Source organism: Hyperolius riggenbachi, chromosome 1, assembly GCF_040937935.1.
Source record: "Hyperolius riggenbachi isolate aHypRig1 chromosome 1, aHypRig1.pri, whole genome shotgun sequence".
Classification (NCBI taxonomy): Eukaryota; Metazoa; Chordata; class Amphibia; order Anura; family Hyperoliidae; genus Hyperolius; species Hyperolius riggenbachi.
Window position 1 is genome coordinate 63759709 of NC_090646.1, and position 21339 is coordinate 63781047.

At 46.7% G+C, this 21339-nt stretch overlaps 1 protein-coding gene across 3 annotated transcripts in view; it reads left to right on the plus strand.

Moving 5' to 3' along the window:
- The window catches only part of LZTS3 (leucine zipper tumor suppressor family member 3), a 149247-nt gene that overhangs the window by 57494 nt on the left and 70414 nt on the right, over positions 1 to 21339 (plus strand). Inside the window, exon 1 of one of the 3 annotated variants that reach the window (XM_068274752.1) lies at positions 20341 to 20568. The exons of the other annotated variants lie outside the window; for them this stretch is intronic. The gene's annotated coding sequence lies outside the window, so the exon portion shown is untranslated. Of the gene's footprint in view, positions 1 to 20340; positions 20569 to 21339 lie in introns of those variants that run through there. 3 annotated transcript variants of the gene reach the window in all.

Consider the following 21339-nt stretch of genomic DNA (forward strand, 5'->3'; position numbering starts at 1 on the left):
GCCCATGAGATGGGATCGCCATGATTGGCTGGCCGGGAGAGGGAGGAAGGGGGGAAACAAAAATGAATCAAATAGACAAATTTATACAAATAAATAAACAAAAAAAATAAACAAACATTGCAGCAGTGATCAGAGCCCACCAACCGAAAGCTCTATTGGTGATCAGAAAAGGGGGGATTTACTTGTGTGCTAACTGGTATGGATCTGCAGCGAGCTATTAAAGCGGCAGAGCACTACATTGTAAAAAAATAGCCTGGTCACTAGGGGGGTGTAAGCCTATGGTCCTCAAGGAGTTAAATCAAAACGGGTTCCCGAACCCAACCTGCATTACGGGTGCCCCGACCTGATGCCCTGCGCGGGTCTAATTTTCAGTCCCGCAGCCTTACTATCTGCAACCCTCTTTCTGGTGCATCTGGTACCCGCACTCAACCCGCAACCCGATTAAAATAAAAAACAATTACCTGAACCCATCCCACATTTCGGGTAACCCGCAGGTACCTGACCCGATGCAGGCCTCTAATATGGATTTCTGCATGCCACATGTATCTGTCAATCACTGCTTTCTTTCAGCTGTTGCATAGGCATGTTCATAGCTTCACATATGCGGTCTATCCATCTTACCCTCCTCTTTCAGCTGTTGCATAGGCATGTTCATAGCTTCACATATGCTGTCTATCCATCTTACCCTCCTCTTTCCGTTGTTGCAGAGGCATGTTCATAGCCTCACATATGCTGTCTATCCATCTTACCCTCCTCTTTCCGTTGTTGCATGGGCATGTTCATAGCTTCACATATGCTGTCTATCCATCTTACCCTCCTCTTTCCGTTGTTGCATAGGCATGTTCATAGCTTCACATATGCTGTCTATCCATCTTACCCTCCTCTTTCCGTTGTTGCATAGGCATGTTCATAGCTTCACATATGCTGTCTATCCATCTTACCCTCCTCTGATATAGTTTACTATATCAGAAGTTTATTATATTGGAATTGAATTAGTCATACATCTATATTTACACAGACACATTTGCTGGGGCCTAAGGACTGAGTTTACTATATCAGAGTTTACTATAACAAGATTCTACTATAGTTGTATCAGCCCTTTTAGTAAACACTCTGACTTTATTTGCTTAGGTAATGACTGGTTAGATCTATTAGCAGCCCAGGAAACTCTCAGAATGGCAGAGCTGGAGAAGGAGATATTTAAAAAGACTTTTTTGCATCCCTTTAGATGTGCATATCTGTATACTGGTATACAGAAGAGCTCCCTCTAGTGGCTGCAGCACATCTATAGGGATGCCAGAGATGCACTGGAAAGAAAAAACCCAACTCATGCACACCGTGTGTGGGAAGTTTTAAAGGACAATTGAAGTGAGAAGAATATGGAGGCTGCCATATTTATTTCTTTTTAAACAATGCAAGTTGCCTGGCAGTACTGCTGAGCTATTTGGCTTCAGAAGTGTTTAAATCACAGCAGAAACAAGCATGCAGTTAATCTTGTCAGATCTGACAATAATGTCAGAAACACCTGATCTGCCGGGTCCCCGCCGCTCAATAGCCCCCCGAACGGTCCCCGACCGCGCGGCCCGGGCTCTCCAGCCTGTACAAAGATGGCGGCCGGAGCTAGCCGCGGCTGCACAGTACGCATAGTCGTGTGTGCAGCTGCGCAGCTCTAAGGCCAACCCCTTGATCCACCTAACAGTAGCGTGGATCGGGGGGTCGGCCTTAGAGCTGGGCAGCCGCACTCGTGGCTATTCGTACTGCGCAGCCGCGGCCAGCTATGGCCGCCATCTTTATACAGGCTGGAGAGCCCGACCCAGGCCGCGCGGTCGGGGACCGTTCAGGGGGATATTGAGCGGCGGGGACACGGCGGAACGGCACGGAGGGCGCGGACGGCGTCCTTCGTGCCTGACAAGCTGACGCAGGTAGCTAACTTTTTTTTATTTTTTTTTTCTCAATTCTTGGCCTCGTAAGTCCTTTAAAGCTTCCTGGCTGACCTGCTCCACAGCTGGTCAGTCTTACCGAGCACGGCCTAGTAAATGCTTTTTTGATATATTACCAAACTTCCACCGCATGCGGGAAATCTCAGAATTTGGGGGGGGGGGAAAAGTGTAAAATATCGAATGCAGTATCATAACCTGTCTACCACTGGAGGATGTTGGTTTCCTGTAACAGCTTGCATGCAACTTGTTAAGTGCTTGTCCCTCCTACTGCGGAGAAGTCATCCTTGACTAACCTATGCATATACATAGGTTAGGATTTAGTTAGTGTTAGGTCCCCTCCCATCAAGGATGACTTCTCCGCAGTGGGAGGGACGAGTACTTAACAAGTTGCATGCAAGCTGTTACAGGAAACCAACATCATCCAGTGGTAGACAGGTCATGTGTTTGCTCAGTGTGTATTTTATCCCACAAGTGGGGCTTGCACTCTTTTGCAGGTAGGCACTCATCTGTTTTTAAGTAGCGCTGTTCATTTCCTTGCTACAGTGGGTTGCAAAAGTATTCGGCCCCCTTGAAGTTTTCTACATTTTGTCACATTACTGCCACAAACATGCATCAATTTTATTTGAATTCCACGTGAAAGACCAATACAAAGTGGTGTACACGTGAGAAGTGGAACGAAAATCATACATGATTCCAAACATTTTTTAAAAATAAATAACTGCAAAGTGGGGTGTGCGTAATTATTCGGCCCCCATGAGTCAATACTTTGTAGAGCCACCTTTTGCTGCAATTACAGCTGCCATTCTTTTAGGGTATGTCTCTACCAGCTTTGCACATCTACAGACTGAAATCCTTGCCCATTCTTCTTTGCAAAACAGCTCCAGCTCAGTCAGATTAGATGGACAGCGTTTGTGAACAGCAGTTTTCAGATCTTGCCACAGATTCTCGATTGGATTTAGATCTGGACTTTGACTGGGCTATTCTAACACATAGATATGTTTTTTTTTTAAACCATTCCATTGTTGCCCTGGCTTAATGTTTAGGGTCATTGTCTTGCTGGAAGGTGAACCTCCGCCCCAGTCTCAAGTCTTTTGCAGTCTCCAAGAGGTTTTCTTCCAAGTTTGCCCTGTATTTGGCTCCATCCATCTTCCCATCAACTCTGACCAGCTTTCCTGTCCCTGCTGAAGAGATGCACCCCACGAGCATGATGCTGCCACCACCATATTTGACAGTGGGGATGGTGTGTTCAGAGTGATGTGCAGTGTTAGTTTTTCGCCACACATAGCGTTTTGCATTTTGGCCAAAAAGTTCCATTTTGGTCTCATCTGACCAGAGCACCTTCTTCCACATGGTTGCTGTGTCCCCCACATGGCTTGTGGCAAACTGCAAACGGGACTTCTTTTGCTTTCTGTTAACAATGCCTTTCTTCTTGCCACTCTTCCATAAAGGCCAACTTTGTACAGTGCATGACTAATAGTTGTCCTATGGACAGAGTCTCCCACCTGAGCTGTAGATCTCTGCAGCTCGTCCAGAGTCACCATGGGCCTCTTGACTGCATTTCTGATCAGCGCTCTCCGTGTTCGGCTTGTGAGTTTAGGTGGATGGCCTTGTCTTGGTAGGTGTACAGTTGTGCCATACTCCTTCCATTTCTGAATGATCGCTTGAACAGTGCTCCGTGGGATGTTTAAGGCTTTGGAAATCTTTTTGTAGCCTAAGCCTGCTTTAAATTTCTCAATAACTTGATCCCTGACCTGTCTTGTGTGTTCTTTGGACTTCACGGTTTTGTTGCTCCCAATATTCTCTCAGACAACCTCGGAGGCCCTCACAGAGCAGCTGTATTTGTACTGACATTAGATTACACACAGGTGCACTCTATTTAGTCATTAGCACTCATCAGGCAATGTCTATAGGCAACTGACTGCACTCAGATCAAAGGGGGCTGAATAATTATGCACACACCACTTTGCAGTTATTTATTTGTAAAAAATGTTTGGAATCATGTATGATTTTCATTCCACTTCTCATGTGTACAACACTTTGTGTTGGTCTTTCATGTGAAATTCCAATAAAATTGATTCATGTTTGTGGCAGTAATATGACAAAATGTGGAAAACTTCAAAGGGGCCGAATACTTTTGCAAACCACTGTATGTACTAATTTAATTCATTTTTGGTCAGCCGCGGCGCTCCCACTTAACAGCTTTGCTTTTGGTGTATATGCAGAGCTTCTGTTTGGGTTCAAGGTGCGTTTGCAGTTTCTGGGGGGGCTCAGCGGACCTCTGATTGGAGGCTATTCAGAGGCGGCCAGGTGATGCGCTGATCCACCTTTTGCGCAGTATTTCACTGACCTAAATTATTTTACCAAACTGTCCTTAGTGAATTGAGGCCATATGTCGTTACGGTTCCTCTTTAACACTGAATAGCATGATTTACCAATATTATAAAAATATGTATTTACTGTAAAGGGTCACTATTGCGAAAAATTGTAAAACGTCAAATACATGTAAACACATGCAAATAAGACGTATGTTTCTTTCAGAGTAAAATTAGCTATAAATTATTTTTCTTCTATGTTGCTATCACAGTAGTTAGTTGACAGCGGATGGAACTGACATGTTTTTAACTAGTACATCTCCTCATATGGGATTCTCAGTATTTAATTTATTCTTTACAAAAGAATTCTCCGGAAAGGATCTATACAAAGATGCGGGCTGCCACCCCTACCTCTTAGCACACTTTTCTGGCAGTTGGACTGAGCAACTGCCATTTACTAAGTGCTTTGGAAAATAAAGAAAACCCTGAGAATCCCCCATGAGGAGATGGACTCGTCCAAAACCTGTCAGTTCTGTCTGATTTCTATCACCTACTGTAAGTGACAGCAACATAGGAAAAAAAGTAATTTATAGCTTGATTTACTCTGGGAGAAATGCACTTTTTATTTAAGTGTTTTCATGTATTTTACATTTTTTTGAGATAGTGGTCCTTTAACAAAAGCCGGGCTCCCTGTAAATGTGCATGGAAAGAAAATATATAAACTCATGGACTAGGCATTTATTATTTTCTATATCCTTTGGTGTGTAAATGTGAGATTTCACTGAAAGGCTTTGCCAGTTGATTTCCCTGCAGATTGCACTACAAGGCTGACATTCACCCATCACATATTCAATAGTGCAGCACAATTTTAAGAGCCATTCTCCAGGCGCCTCAGAAGTGCTGAATCCTCAGATCAGGGCTCCGCCCGCGTCTCACCTGACATGAACTGGTCGGAGCAGACAGGCAGCGGCCGGCGGTGAATGATCAGAAGAGACTTGTCTGTGGAGGGAAATCTGAGGTCAGCTTGGTCCGCTGTACAGATCTGCTCAGAAAGAAGAAAAAAAAACATCTTTCGCACACCTAAGACTATTTTCATTTGTGGTTAAAGAGGAGCTGTCAGCCATACTATCTCAGGGAAAAAAATCACATATATAAGTAGATAAATACTTGCTCTACTTACATAACAGATTTATTGCACTGTCCACTTTCTGATTTTAGTAATTTTTCTATAATAAAAAAAAGAGAAAATTCTTCTTAGGATTCTACATCTTAACTGTGTCTACTTTGAAGCCAATCCTGATGTCATTTCCTCCCTTACCCTCCTCTGCCTGATTGTGTATGCATTGCCCACCCTCCTCCCAGTCTTCAGGCACTCCCACCCAGCTCTGCAATACAAAGTGCATTGTCTCAGCATGAGAAATATTGGCTAATCAGAGAGGAACAGAGGTGTGGGAGGGGGAAAACAGGATGGAAAGAGGCTGTAGCCAATCAGGCTGCATTAGTTAAGTCTGATGGGAAAGTAGAAAAGCAAAAAAGGACAACCCAGCATGCCCTGCAACTTCCTTTGTGTGGCAAATGTACCAAATAAGAGCCACAGAAACTGGGGAATGTTGTTTTATGGATTGCCTGGTTAGCATCCTTATTACTTGTTTACCAGATAAAAATAAAGAATTAATTTTTTATTTTATGCCCGACAGTTACACATTAAGGGGTATTTTGTAATCAGTAATGAAACAGTGGGATTTAAAAGACCTCATTCACAAAAAAAAAATAAAATGAAAAAAATGTTCCCCTTTAAAGCTAACCAGAGGCAGACTTTTTTTTTGTTTTAAAACATGGTACCTGATCCAGTGGGGCTATCCGGATCAGATAGCACTAATTATCACCTCTTCCCACCGCTCCTACATCCCACAATCAACAATTTTCAGTAAAAAAAAAAAAAATATGGCCACAACCCCCGGGGGCACAATGCTGCAACTCTGGCTTTTTGTGTCTCATCACCGAGCAGACAGGCGGGGGAGTGGCAGGAGAGAGGCAGAACTGCCCAATCAGAGCTAGGGAAGGGCCTTCCTCCTAATGTCAGAGGAGTGTTTTGCAGGAGTGCCTCTCTTGCAAGGGACGCCCCTTCCCTCTGCTAGCTGCCGATACGCTTCTTGTTGGCAGTTTCAGGGGGTGACAGTGCAGTGCTGGGGGGACCGAGAGCGGTGCGGGGAGGACACAGAGGCATGTCATGGAGCAGGGAACATCTCTCTGTGTCCCATCTGCCCCCCCTCCCCCACCTCAGGTACACTTTAAAGCCAATTACAAAAAGAAAACAGATACTTACCTAAGGAGAGGGAAGGCTCTGGGTCCTAATGAGCCTTCCCTCTTCTCTCGGTGCCCGCATTGCTGTGCTGTCCGAGTACTCCCAAAGACTGCGCATGCGAGAGCGCCCTTTATCGCGCATGCCCAGCATGGAGCCACCTGTCTTCGAGAGGACTCGGCTCCCGAAGACTTCCGAAGTACCCCGCAGCGGGGGATTGGAACGGGGGAGCTAGCGCAGCACCTTGGGCCCAGGCAGAGGAACGGGAAGGCTCATTAGGACCCCGAGACTTTCCTCTCCTCAGGTGAGTATCTGGTTTCTTTTTTTTAATGAACACTTTCGATGTGTGATAATGAACACTGGTAATTAAGGGGAACCTGAATCAAACAATATTATTTAAAATAAACACATGATATACCTACAAATATTACATACTTACCTCCCAGTCAGTTCCTCTCAGAAGCTCATTATTTCTTCTAACAATGATTCCTTCCAGTTCTGATGCATAACTGCTCACCGTGAATAGGCTTGGATGGTGATGAGCTCACTGATGTTGAATACCTTCCCTCCCCCCCCCCCCTCCTGTCCCCGTCCCCGTCCCCCCCTCATCAACATTGCCGGCACAGCTAGCCTGCAGCCTGAACATCTCTCGTTATAATTTCCTGTAGTAGTCCGCCTCTGGAGATTTGCATCTTATTCTCATAAATTAAGCCTCAGTGTCTTTGCTACAGGGAGATAAAGTGCGATCCGCTGAATAATGTTTTTATTCACGGAACAGAGGTATATGTTTTAAGGATCATCACCCATATAGTATCAAGTGATAAACGTTTGCGACAAACATGTACAGCACTGCTAAGTGTTACACCCAAGGGACCTGTCTGTTGGAACATAAAGGTGGGGTATATTCTGAGTGTCTCCCACATCAGCCAATCAGAGTGCAGCTTTTGTTTGAAGTCAGTAGGCAGTCTGTCTAGATCAGCGTTTTTCAACCGCTGTTCCATGGCACACTAGTGTGCCGCGGGATGTTGCCTGGTGTGCCGCAGGACTGTCCTATTTCCCCCCCCCCCCCTCTGTCCCCGCGGCCGCCGTGGTTATAACCTTAGCAGCGGCCGCTCTCCGCTCTGGCGCGTGTACTTTCCAGCAGCGTATCTCCCGGCTGCTGTGTGTGATGCGACAGGAAGCAGGGCTCGGTTCCCATAGTAACGGCGATTGTATCGCCTCTACAGGAAGCCGATGCCCTGCTTCCTGTCGCATCACACACAGAGCAGCCGGGAGATACGCTGCTTGAATAAATACACGCGCCGGAGAGGGGAGAGCGGCCGCTGTTAAGGTAATAACAGCGGCGGGGACGGGCGGGGGGCACCACCTACCCATACTGGTTATACCGGGGCACTATACTAGCTATCCTGGGGCACTATACTGGGGTGCTATCCTGGGGCACTATTCTGGCTATACTGGGGCACTATACTGGGGCACTATACTGGGGCACTATTCTAGCTATACTGGGGCACTATACTAGGGCACTATACTGGCTATACTGGGGCACTATACTAGCTATACTGGGGCACTATACTGGCTATACTGGGGCACTATACTGGGGCACTATACTGGCTATACTGGGGCACTATACTAGCTATACTGGGGAACTATACTGGCTATACTGGGGCACTATACTGGCTATACTGGGGCACTATTCTGGCTATACTGGGGCACTATACTAGGGCACTATACTGGCTATACTGGGGCACTATACTAGCTATACTGGGGCACTATACTGGCTATACTGGGGCACTATACTGGCTATACTGGGGCACTATACTAGCTATACTGGGGCACTATACTGGCTATACTGGGGCACTATACTGGCTATACTGGGGCACTATACTGGCTATACTGGGGCACTATACTGGCTATACTGGGGCACTATACTAGCTATACTGGGGCACTATACTAGCTATACTGGGCACTATACTAGCTATACTGAGCACTATTCTAGCCATATTGGGCACTATACTAGCTATACTGGGCACTATACTGGCTATACTGGGGCACTATACTAGCTATACTGGGGTAACTACACTAGCCATACTGGGGCAACTAAACTCCCTATACTGGGGCAACTATGCTAGCTATGCAGCCACACCCCAGCCCCCCCCCCCCCCACACACACACACACAACGCAACGTGTGCACTGTGAATGTTGCACAGACTTAAAGGGACTCTGAGCAGTGCCTGTGGGTATGCCTTTAAGCAGTGCCTGTGGGTATGCCTTTAAGCATACCCACAACTAATTAATTATATCCTCACACCTACCAGCATGATGTTTGTAATTATATCCCCCTGGGTTCCTTGTATTTCATTGCATTGCGCTGAATGGAGCTGCCGACTCTGGGGAAAGTGTCATCCTGTGTAATACAATGCTGAATTAGGAATCCAAGATGGCGGTTGTGATTTCTAAAATAGCGAACACTAAAAGGCGTAGGGCAGCGGTTTATATAACAATGGAAAGAGGAGAAAGAGAGCTTCAAAATGGTATGCATCTTTCCATAGTTGCTGCACTGCTTGGAGTCCCTTTAATATTGCGTCAGTCCACGTTAAAACATTTTCTAACGTGCAATTTTAACGTCGCACTGTGAAAGAGGCCTAAAAGTAGCCATAAATCTAGCGATGATGGGCAGATTTGCTCAAGAGACAAATCTCTCTCTGATCAAATCTGATTAGAGAGAAATCTGTTGGCTGCCTTGCCGGCCGTACGCTGTCCCCCTATTGGTATGCCTAGTACACACCATACAATCTTCTGTTAGATTTTTCTGTTATGCTGGGAATACACTTTGAGATTTTTTGGCAGATAGATGGTTCGATAGATAATTTCCGACAGGTCCAATCTAATTTTCGATCACTTTTCTGATCAATTTCTCATAGAAGTGAATGAAAAGCGATTAGAAAAACGATTGGAAAATTGATCGGACAGTAAATCTGCTAAAAAATCTCATTGTGTATTCCCAGCATTATGCCGGGAATACACGGCTCGATTCTGAGCCATTTAGATGTCTCGATAGATAATTTCCGACATGTCCGATCTCCCGGCCGATCGTTTCTGTGCTCAATTCTGCATGAAGGACAATGGGAAAAGATAAGAAAAAGGAGCGGAAGATAAGATAATCAGAAAATAATCTAACAGAAAATCTAATGTGGGTGCTGCATCCTGAGACTGTGGCTGATGTGTTCTTCATTATGAGACTTTGGGTGCTGCATCCTGAGACTGTGGGTGCTGTGTACTGCATCCTGGGACTGTAGGTGCTGTGTCCTGCATCCTGGTACTGTGGGTGCTGTGTACTGCATCCTGGGACTGTGGGTGCTGTGTCCTGCATCCTGGGACTGTAGGTGCTGTGTCCTGCATCCTGGGACTGTAGGTGCTGTGTCCTGCATCCTGGGACTGTGGGTGCTGTGTACTGCATCCTGGGACTGTGGGTGCTGTGTACTGCATCCTGGGACTGTGGGTGCTGTGTCCTGCATCCTGGGACTGTAGGTGCTGTGTCCTGCATCCTGGGACTGTGGGTGCTGTGTACTGCATCCTGGGACTGTGGGTGCTGTGTACTGCATCCTGGGACTGTGGGTGCTGTGTACTGCATCCTGGGACTGTGGGTGCTGTGTACTGCATCCTGGGACTGTGGGTGCTGTGTCCTGCATCCTGGGACTGTAGGTGCTGTTTACTGCATCCTTGGACTGTAGGTGCTGTGTCCTGCATCCTGAGACTGTGGGTGCTGTGTCCTGCATCCTGGGACTGTAGGTGCTGTGTCCTGCATCCTGGGACTGTAGGTGCTGTGCCCTGCATCCTGGGACTGTGGGTGCTGTGTACTGCATCCTGGGACTGTGGGTGCTGTGTACTGCATCCTGGGACTGTGGGTGCTGTGTACTGCATCCTGAGACTGTGGGTGCTGTGCCCTGCATCCTGGGACTGTGGGTGCTGTGTAACTGCATCCTGAGTCTGTGGGTGCTGCATCTAGATTGTGGGTGCTGTGTCCTGCATCCTGGGACTGTAGGTGCTGTGCCCTGCATCCTGGGACTGTAGGTGCTGTGTGCTGCATCCTGAGACTGTGGGTGCTGTGTCCTGCATCTAGAGATTGTGGGTGCTGTGTCCTGCATCCTGGGACTGTAGGTGCTGTGCCCTGCATCCTGGGACTGTAGGTGCTGTCTTCTGCATCCTGGGACTGTGGGTGCTGTGTACTGCATCCTGGGACTGTGGGTGCTGTGTACTGCATCCTGGGACTGTGGGTGCTGTGTCCTGCATCCTGGGACTGTAGGTGCTGTTTACTGCATCCTTGGACTGTAGGTGCTGTGTCCTGCATCCTGAGACTGTGGGTGCTGTGTCCTGCATCCTGGGACTGTAGGTGCTGTGTCCTGCATCCTGGGACTGTAGGTGCTGTGCCCTGCATCCTGGGACTGTGGGTGCTGTGTACTGCATCCTGGGACTGTGGGTGCTGTGTACTGCATCCTGGGACTGTGGGTGCTGTGTACTGCATCCTGAGACTGTGGGTGCTGTGCCCTGCATCCTGGGACTGTGGGTGCTGTGTAACTGCATCCTGAGTCTGTGGGTGCTGCATCTAGATTGTGGGTGCTGTGTCCTGCATCCTGGGACTGTAGGTGCTGTGCCCTGCATCCTGGGACTGTAGGTGCTGTGTGCTGCATCCTGAGACTGTGGGTGCTGTGTCCTGCATCTAGAGATTGTGGGTGCTGTGTCCTGCATCCTGGGACTGTAGGTGCTGTGCCCTGCATCCTGGGACTGTAGGTGCTGTGCCCTGCATCCTGAGACTGTGGGTGTTGTGTAACTGCATCCTGAGAATGTGGCTGCTGTATCCTGAGACTGTGGGTGCTGCATCCTGAGACTGTGGGTGCTGCATTCTGAGACTGTGGGTGTTGTGTCCTGCATCCTGAGACTGTGGGTGCTGCATCCTGAGACTGTTGGTGCTGTGTGCTGCATCCTGGGACTGATGGTGCTGTGTCCTGCATCCTGAGACTGCGGCTGCTGCATCCTGAGACTGTGGGTGCTGCATCCTGAGAGTGTGGGTGCTGTGTCCTGCATCCTGAGACTGTGGGTGCTGTGTCCTGCATCCTGAGACTGTGGGTGCTGTGTCCTGCATCCTGAGACTGTGGGTGCTGTCTTCTGCATCCTGAGACTGTGGGTGCTGTGTCCTGCATCCTGAGACTGTGGGTGCTGCATCCTGAGACTGTGGGTTCTGCATCCTGAGACTGTGGGTGCTGCCTCCTGAGACTGTGGGTTCTGCATCCTGAGACTGTGGGTGCTGTGTCCTGCATCCTGAGACTGTGGGTGCTGTGTCCTGCATCCTGAGACTGTGGGTGCTGTCTTCTGCATTCTGAGACTGTGGGTGCTGTCTTCTGCATCCTGAGACTGTGGGTGCTGCATCCTGAGACTGTGGGTGCTGCATCCTGAGACTGTGGGTGCTGCATCCTGAGACTGTGGGTGCTGCCTCCTGAGACTGTGGGGCACTCCTGACACTCTATACAACAGGTATTGCAGTGTAGATGGCATGGCATGTAGTGCATCTTGGCACTTGGAATGTAGTGGACAACACCGTATGAAAGGTGTGAATTATGGAGCAGACACTGTTCCCCCCAGACATGTATTACACATCACACATTGCAGTTGAGGCAGATTTAGCTCCCAGAGTCCCTGAGATGAATTGTAGCATGTATTGCTGGCAGTCAGAGACGGTGAAAAGTGTAACCATAGCAGCCAGCTCCTCCTGGTCCAATCCCACTCACTGGGCTGAAAACCCAGAGATGAAACAAGGCTTTTTATAGCACATTCCTCCAAGACAGACCTTAATTAGGACTGGACTAACACTGACGGTCTGTGCTCTGTATGGCTTCTGCTGTATGCACTGATAGTGACAGGGTAATAAAGGTTTGGTCCATGGCAATTTACATAAAAACCGTCTTCCCAATCCGCTAGATAAAATCCAGTAGCTTCATAGCAGATCCTTACGTGCCTCACTTGTGTAGGCAAAGAATTGTAATAATCTACATGCGTGTGCTGAAATCGTGACATGCTATGAAACAATCAATTTCTAAGGGTCCATTGAGGTGGCTATACTTCTGTCAATTTTGCCACCTGATTGACCATTTAATTCGATAATTTTATTGTATCAGATGAAAATCGGTGCCACAACAAGCATGTGCGATTGGCTATTTGACCGGCCAAAATCGGTCTATCGATCGAGCATGCTGGGAATTCTCAGGGTGACATGGTTGATTAGGTGCGGAGCAGTATCAGTGGGTGACTCTTTTACCTTTTGGTAAAACAGGGCTCACACTCGCGACTGGTACTGGCTAAGACACTTTTTTATTGACCTGAGGAAGCGGGCCAGTACCCATGAAATGCGTTATTTCTACCCAGGTTAGTTCATTGATGGAGGTAAGATCTAATTACTCATATATTCTATGATTTCAAGTTAAAGGGAACCTAAACTGAGAGGGAGATGGATGTTTCCTTTTAAACAATACCAGTTGCTTGGCAGTCCTGGTGATCTCTTTAGCTGCAGTAGTGGCTGAATCACACACCTGTAACAAGCATGCAGCTAATCCAGTCTGACTTCAGTCAGAGCACCTGATCTGCATGCTTGTTGAGGGGCTGTGGATACAAGTATTAGAGACACAGAATCAGCAGAAGAGTCAGGCAACTGGTATTATTTTAGAAGGAAAAATCCCTATCCTTCTCAGTTTAGGTACCCTTTAAGATATATTCTGGGCATCTCCTACGAGTTTTCTTAGCTATAGTCCAACCCTTCGGCGTAGTACCAACCAGCACCTGCCTAGCAGAACTGGATTACCAGACAGGAATGGTCAGTTTCCCGTAGGCTCTGTCGGTGGTTGCAGGAGTACAACCCACCCTTGTGAGTATATTTCAGTACCCTACTCATACCCACTTTCCCTAACAATACTACAACATCGGGCTCCTGGTCTCTCTCATTACAGAACCTTAGCGGTTGGAAGCACAACCCCCAGGAATTATCCCACAAACCACAATAATAAGGAGCACATTAATAAAAAGCATTAAAATAGGTAGGCGGTAAAATAAGCAATACAATAATAAGTAGTAATGTAATAAAGAGTGCTGTAATAGGAGACCACTATAATACGTCAACACTCACTCCACCGCCAATGCAGAGGTTCCTTGAGATCCAAAAATTATTTGAAGAGTCCCCCAGGGTAAAAAAGTTGGAAAAAAGGCTGGTCTTATCAATTAAACATGTATGGCTGGCTTAAAAGTGGACCTCAGGTACGGTCACCATACGTCCCGCTTTACCTGGGACAGGTCCCGGATTCGTGGTCCGCTGTCCCAGGCTGCATGAGGTCCCGGGAAACGTCCCGCTTTTAGCAGCGGGACGTCCCGGCCTCGGGACTCTGGCCACCGTACGATTGCATGAACTGTTCCAGTTCATAGCCCGCAGCCCCGCTCTAGCCTGCATAGTCTTCCGGCAGGCAATATATATATTTGCATAGAAAGAGGGACAAATGAGGAGGAAAGAGGGACAAAGGGACAGGGCTCCCAAAGAGGGACAGTTGGGAGCTATGTAACAGTCTTGGGGAGGGTACCACACACAGGGATATTTGTCACATTGGTCTGCCTATGTTATCTAATAGGGTTGCTGCCAGCCATGTCTCAGCTCTTAGCTGCACAGACCTGCTCAGTATTAGCAACAGTTTGCTGCTACAGCAACTTTACATTGGCAGAATATTGCAGCCACAATACACATTCTGGCGGCTGCAGGTTGCTGCTGTATATGCAGCTGATTGCTTGGCGTTCAGGGCTCTTTCACACTAGAGCCCTTTTCTGCATTGTAACGCAAAGGCAGTTCTTTGTATTAACCAAGGTAAGATGAAAGTCCATAGACTTTCATTTTACCTTTCACACCCGACGCTGCGTTTCGGTACGTTGCGGTTCCGACGCACCCGGGAGCGTCGATCCGCCGGAAGCCGGCGTTTTCCGTCGGGTTCAATCAATAGCTCCCGCCGCTGATTGCGTCACACCGCAGATACCCGACGACACGCCGCAGGCTATCAACGGGTGGAGGAGAACGGCTCCTGCATGCGTTATCTGGTGTGAAATGAGCCTCAGCGTTAACACATATCCTAATCAAGAAGACCAAGAGCCTCAGCTCTGCCTCTGCTGTGGGTATAGTGAATATCTAGCTGAGCATAATCAAGTGTTCTCATGACAGTAGATCCTGTTCTCTGTATGAACCGGGGTTGTCAAGGCAACACAATAACAGACAAGTCACCTTCTGCTGCTTTAAAGGGGAACTCTAATTGTGCATCGCTCTTAGTTGATATTTAAACAGTGAAATAACCAACAGACTCTTCTGTCTGCATGTAGTTTAGACGTTTTATTTTTTTCAGTGCAGGAATGGCTGAACTACTTTAATTATTAAACTGCAATTACTATGGAGACGAAAGCTTCTTGTTTCGGGGAATTTATTCACGGCTGCTGCTGACACGCTGTGCTGGTTTTAGGTTTTGGATTGCTAGTTGCTATCGCTGGCAACACCATAAAAATGTACTGAAGTGTAGTCGTGGCCACCCCATGCCCGGATTTACATCACAGGAGTCTATAGGCACAGATGTCCTGCCACCCCTAGACTTCACCCTCCATGAACCTACAAACCCCCTGCTGAACCACACCGCAAGTGTGTTGGCTGCCCAGCTGTCACTTCTCCCTTACTTCCCTTGCCCATCATAACTACAGGTGCCCTTTAATACTGAGAGTACCTTTGGCTACCTAATGCTACGTAACTAGTGGTGGCCCCGACTGAGGGGAGATCTTATCAGTGGAATGCCAAAAGCTGGGTAAGTAACTTCTCATTTACACTCTGCTTGGGACTCTGCACAGGGAAGGAGGGAGGGAGGCACTAGAAGAGTGGAGTGAGCCCAGGGGCATAACTAGGCTCCACCGGGCCCCCCTGCAGAAATTCTGAGTGCCCCCCCGGGGCCCACTCAGGGCCGTTTTGGGGGGCTGGAGGGGTGGCAGCATGAGGGGAAAGCCATGGCCACACTCGGTGGGGAGGGGGGACGTTCCCCCCCCCTCCCTCACCTCGGGGCTCTCCCCTCCAGATTAAATTACTGTCTTGGCAGCGGCGGCCAGTGTCAGGGCAGCGGCAGCTACATACCTACCGTGCGCACTGGAGCGCATGGAAGGTATGTAGCTACCGCTGCCCGCCGCTGCCCAGACAGTAATTTAAGCTGGAGGGGAGCGCAGAGGGGAGAGCCCCGCCGAGTGTGGCCATGGCTTTCCCCTCATGCTGCAACCCCTCCAGCCCCCCCTAAAATGGCCCCGAGCGCCCCCCCCCCCCCCGCGAGAGCAGGGACTGCAGTTACGCCAGTGAGTGAGCCACCTTTCCATCATCAGGTGCCTGTAGGCACATGCCTACAGTGCCTTATGGTAAATCTAGCCCTGCGCTTCCCACCGCATGTGGCTCAGTTACCGGAGTGACATGGCCTGTCTAATTCACATGGATGCTTCCCAAACACAAGGAGCCATATGCGATTCACTTTTTCTCCTGAGTTTTCACCTAGGAGATCATTTTCATCTTCTCTTTAAACTAAATTTTCTGCTACCAAAATGTTGGTGAAAAAGTGTTATCAAATTTATTTTGAGTATTTTCTTGCTTGCTGGTGGCATAAAGGGCATTTGTGTGAAAATATCACCTAGGAGAAAACTCAGGAGAAAAAGTGAATTGCATGTGGGCCCTTATCAATAAAATGCCCTTTAACCTCCCTAGCGTTAACATTGTACTAGGGAAATATTTTAAACGTTGCAACAACCGGGACAAATGGGCAAATAAAATGTGTGAGTTTTATCCACAGTGGAAAGTTTTATTTTAACACTATAATGGCAGAAAACGAGAAATAATGATTTTTTTTCCATTTTTTTTCTTAGTATTCTAACTAAAATGTGTTTAGAAGAAAATGATTCTTAGCATCATGTACCCCCCAAAGAAAGCCTAATTGGTGGGGGAAATAACAAGATATATATCAAGTCGTGATTAGTTGTGATTAAGTTATTGCGGAAAGAATGGGAGGAGCGCTGACAGGTGAAAATTGCTCTGGTCCTAAAGGGGTTAAAACCCTCAGTGGCCAAGTAGTTAACGCGCAGCTATTTAAAATGCATGTGTATTAACCACTTGAGGACCGCAGTGTTAAACCCACCTAAAGACCAGGCCTTTTTTCTTAAAAAGGGTCACTGCAGCTTTAAGGCCTTTTTTTTAATAAATATTTATTTGATTACTTTCTAAATAAATGTGACTTTTTTTTATATACATTTATTTCCCAGCCCTCCCTCCCCCCGCCAGCCAATTAGTGTGACCAGCTGTCATAGGCTTCAGTCTATGACAGCCAATCACTATCCTCTCTCCCAGGGAGACAGGCGTGTCACACGGCTGTGCCCAGTACAGTGATGCTGTGGATCGCAGCTCTGTACAAGCTAATTAGACAGCGGTTTCGCTGTCTAACAGTCTCCTAGCAGCGATCAGAGCTCCGCCTACCAAGTGGAGATGCGCGCAATCCCCTGCAAAACAGGCCCCAAGGACCTTATGCCAATCTGCGTTAGGCGGTCCTGGGGCTGCTGCCGCGGCCACGCCCATCAGCGTAATGCGGTCGGTAAGAGGTTAAAGGGAATCAGCTATAGTGGCCTTCATATTTCTCTGAGTACAGCTTTCCTTTAATTCTAAAACAGAGCTTCAAGACTTGCTCTATTAGCAGAATGTATCTATTAGCACTCTGGTAGCATAATTAAGAACAGTTTGGCAAATCTGGGTCCTTCTGTTTCAGAGCTGTCGTCAATCTATTTTTATCGAACCGCCCTCACAGCAAATGATCCTATTGAACGGGTGCCTGGAAAATATCTTTGCTTTTACATGAGAACTGTTGGAACTGTCACCTCTGATACCCCATTCCCCTCCCCCCAGTTCCACATTAACCTGAAAGAGGAACTTTACCTAAAGATAGTAGTAGAAGGGAAAAAATCAATCAATACATTGAATAAAGTAAAAAAAATAGAAGATAGATTAAGAAATGATTGATATTTGTTTGTGTAGTTTGCCCATGTTGTTTGATCCTTTATGAGCCTTCAGGTCATCATCTTTACTGCTGACAGCAGCAACTGCCATTATCTATGAACACACCTTTTAACAATGACGTAGGCTAAAAGGTTGTTTCTTTATATATAATTATATGCACAGAGGGAGATACCAGTTGCTTGGGAGTTGAAAATAGCTGTTATTTCCCACAATGCAATAAGGTTCACAGGCAGGAAACAGTCAGGACCATGGTCACGACATCACACTGTGGTAGGGGTTTCACCTCAAAATGAGCCATACAGACCCTACTGATGATCCATTTGAGAAAAGGAAAAGATTTCTCATGGGAAAGGGGGTATCAGTTACTGATTGGGTTGAAATTCAATCCTGGGTTAAAGCTAGGCACACACGGTTCGATTATGTCCTGATATGTCAAGCAGATACATCCCTCTCTGATCTGCTGAATCTACTGAGCAGTGATTGTTTATTACACCACATTGCACATTCAATCTCAAAAGACTACAGCAGATATCTGTAGAGGAATGGTTCAATTACAATCATTGTACCATGTGACGCTCTGCAGCGCTGTGCAGCTATCGATACCCAATAGTACTAATATATTTGGGAATAGACTTTTTTTTTTCTGGAAAAAAAAGGGAAAAACCTTAATGTCCTTTTAAAGGTGATCCACTTCACCCACAGTATACTCCTTATGCATGTAGAAAGGACCATGTAAAGCAAGTAAACTGCAAAATCTTGCACTTCTACTATAGCTGCCTGGCTGAAGTGTTCGCTGGCCATTAGGATTGTGCAGTTTCCATCTGGTTGGTGCAGATGGTTGCTATTGTTCTTCTTTGACGCTCCTCCTACCATGCTTGGTCCACAGGTTTCATAGATTGTGCTTTATACAGTGGCCTGACGAAGGGCCTTGTGTGCCCGAAACAAGCATGTTGTTGCCAAAATTGAATGTATTAAGCTTATGTTGCCAATCTTTGATTATTATTTCCTGTTTTGGAGGTTTATGAAACACGGAGCCTCTTACAGAGACTTTTTATGGAATTATATTTATGCCAAATAAAGATTTTTTTGATATTTTTGTACTACAAGATTTTGCAGATGCTTTCCATGGTCCTTTCTACATGCATAAGCAGCTATCGATACCCTGCAGCTCCTCCCCGTCTGCTCGCATGCAATTTCTCCAATGTACCCGATCACAGTTTTCAACTGACCAAGTGAATCAATGGCATATGTTGGGGGAAATAGATGTCCAGCAGATTTTAGATCAGAATTATGCAATCAGTTGGAGAAATCAGTATGTCTATTATTATTGATTTGTAAAGTGTCAACATATTCCATGGTGCTGTTCAAAGTAAGAAACTAACCATGGGTACAAAACAATACAGACAATGGTGTACACCAATATACAAAATACAGAATTGGTAATGACAGTAACAAAAGTAATATGATGAATAAAATGTATAATTAATTCCAAGACACAAAAGGATGAGCGACCCCTGCCCTTGTGAGCTTACAATCTAAAGGAATAAGGGGGAAAGAAGAGGTGGAGTAGTATACAATAAACATACCTAGAGGCAGTGTGTGTTTTAGGATACCTAGTAGGAGTGCAACTTGGCCTTAGGTCAATGGGGAATGGCCTAAGGTAGCGCATATGCTTGTTGGAAAAAGTTAGTTTTGAGGGAGCATTTAAAGGTAGCAAAGTTTGGAGAGTGACCAATGTGTTGTGGAAGGGCATTCCAGAGGAGGGGTGAAGCACGTGGGAAATCTTATATAAGCGAATGCGAGGAGGTAATTCTAGGGGATGACAAAAGAAGGTCATGTGCAGATCTGAGATTGCGGTTGGTATCTGGAGACTAGTGAGGATATGTACCGGAGAGAGAAATTGTGGAGAGCTTTGTAGGTTAGCGTTAAGAGTTTGAATTGAATCCTCTGGTTAATTGGTAGCCACTGAAGAGCTTGACAGAGATGCTAATGCTACATACAGACCTTAGATGAACGTCTGTCACCCCAAACTGGTCCGTCCTGAAGTCTATGCATAGCTTTACACTTTCAGTGTGAGAAAATGTAGCCAAATTGAGATCAGCCACTGACTTCAGGACGGACCAGTTTGGGGTGACAGACCTTCATCTAAGCTCTGCATGTTGCATTCGCGTTTTTGAGAAAAAAAAACATATACTGTACATATCATATATAAACACAGGATATTAACAATATGTCTGCTTCCATGAAAGCAGGAAGTGGACACACTGCATATTTATTGCAGGATTTGTTTGAGCTGTAACAGGAAAGTTTTTCATTAAATGCCATTATGCTGTTGCTTATCTTTTTAGAGCAGAGAGGAAGTTCTGAGTTCATGTCTGCTTTAAACAGCTTCAGGATAACAAGGCCTGACACGCTGTATGTACAGTGGTGAGTGATGCCTCATGCTGTTAGTTGTCCGCTTTATCTCTATGATTGCTCACTTGTGGCAGACACATGACTCCTGGAGAGGCATCAAGAATTCCTGGTATGCGAGTGGCTGCGATATGTAGAGGTCCAGTTACTGCTTTTCATCAGCCTCCCCTCTGCAGAAGCTCACAGATCATCGCTGCACCTGCTGCTCCACACAGGACCAGTTTACCAGGAGCTCAGAGATCCAGGGACAGAGGCTACCGCATGGTCACATAGGACCTGTTTACCAGGAGCTCAGAGATCCAAGGACACAGGCGGCTGCTTGGTCACACAGGACCTGTTTACCAGGAGCTCAGAGATCCAGAGACAAGAGGCTACCGCATGGTCACATAGGACCTGTTTACCAGGGGCTCAGGGATCCAAGGACACAGGCGGCTGCTTGGTCACACAGGACCTGTTTACCAGGAGCTCAGAGATCCAGGGACAGAGGCGGCTGCATGGTCACACAGGTAGGCAGAGGGAATATGAGGCACTGCAAGAGGTGAGGGGTTGCTGGATATGTCCTCAAGTTTCTGCAGTCTGTTAGTGTAGTGAATGGAGCTGATCTCTGGGAAACTTATTTTTCAAGTCAGTTGAAATTAGCTTGCCACTTGTCCAAATATCAGCAGCTATCGAGTCTAACCACTTTAGCCTTCAATGTTTTTTCACCATATGCATCAGAGCAATTTTCACCCCCCATTCATTCGCCAATAACTTTATCACGAATAATCACAAAGAGTGATTCAAAAGTGATTTTACAGTATTCCTATACCTTGCATTGGACCGCTATCGATCCAATAATGCTGCAGGACCCACAATTGCTATTTGGCCAAATCACAATCACGGTTGTAGGTTCCCCTCTACTGACTCTAGTTGGCAAAGCACTTTTTCGAATCGCTCGTGATTTCCGACAATCCAAAAACACTGCTGGAATCGCTCAAGTGGGTCCCAGCTCTAAGCCATTCTACACCCCGGGGACCGTGAACCACCGCAGCTGCCGCGAGGGTACAGGACGGATGCACGGTGGCTGGAGGAAGCCTCAGATAAGTGGATTTTTTTTAAAATGCTTGGACCTTCCCTGTACAGATGGAATTTTAGAGTTTCATAAAAAAAACGATTAAAATGGTTATTAATTATCCACACGTAGCACTGTTTACAAATGTTACCTTTATTTGTATGAAATGAGGTTTTCACAGTTGCTATGATTCTGAGAGGGAACAGTATCTGATGCTGCCGGGAAT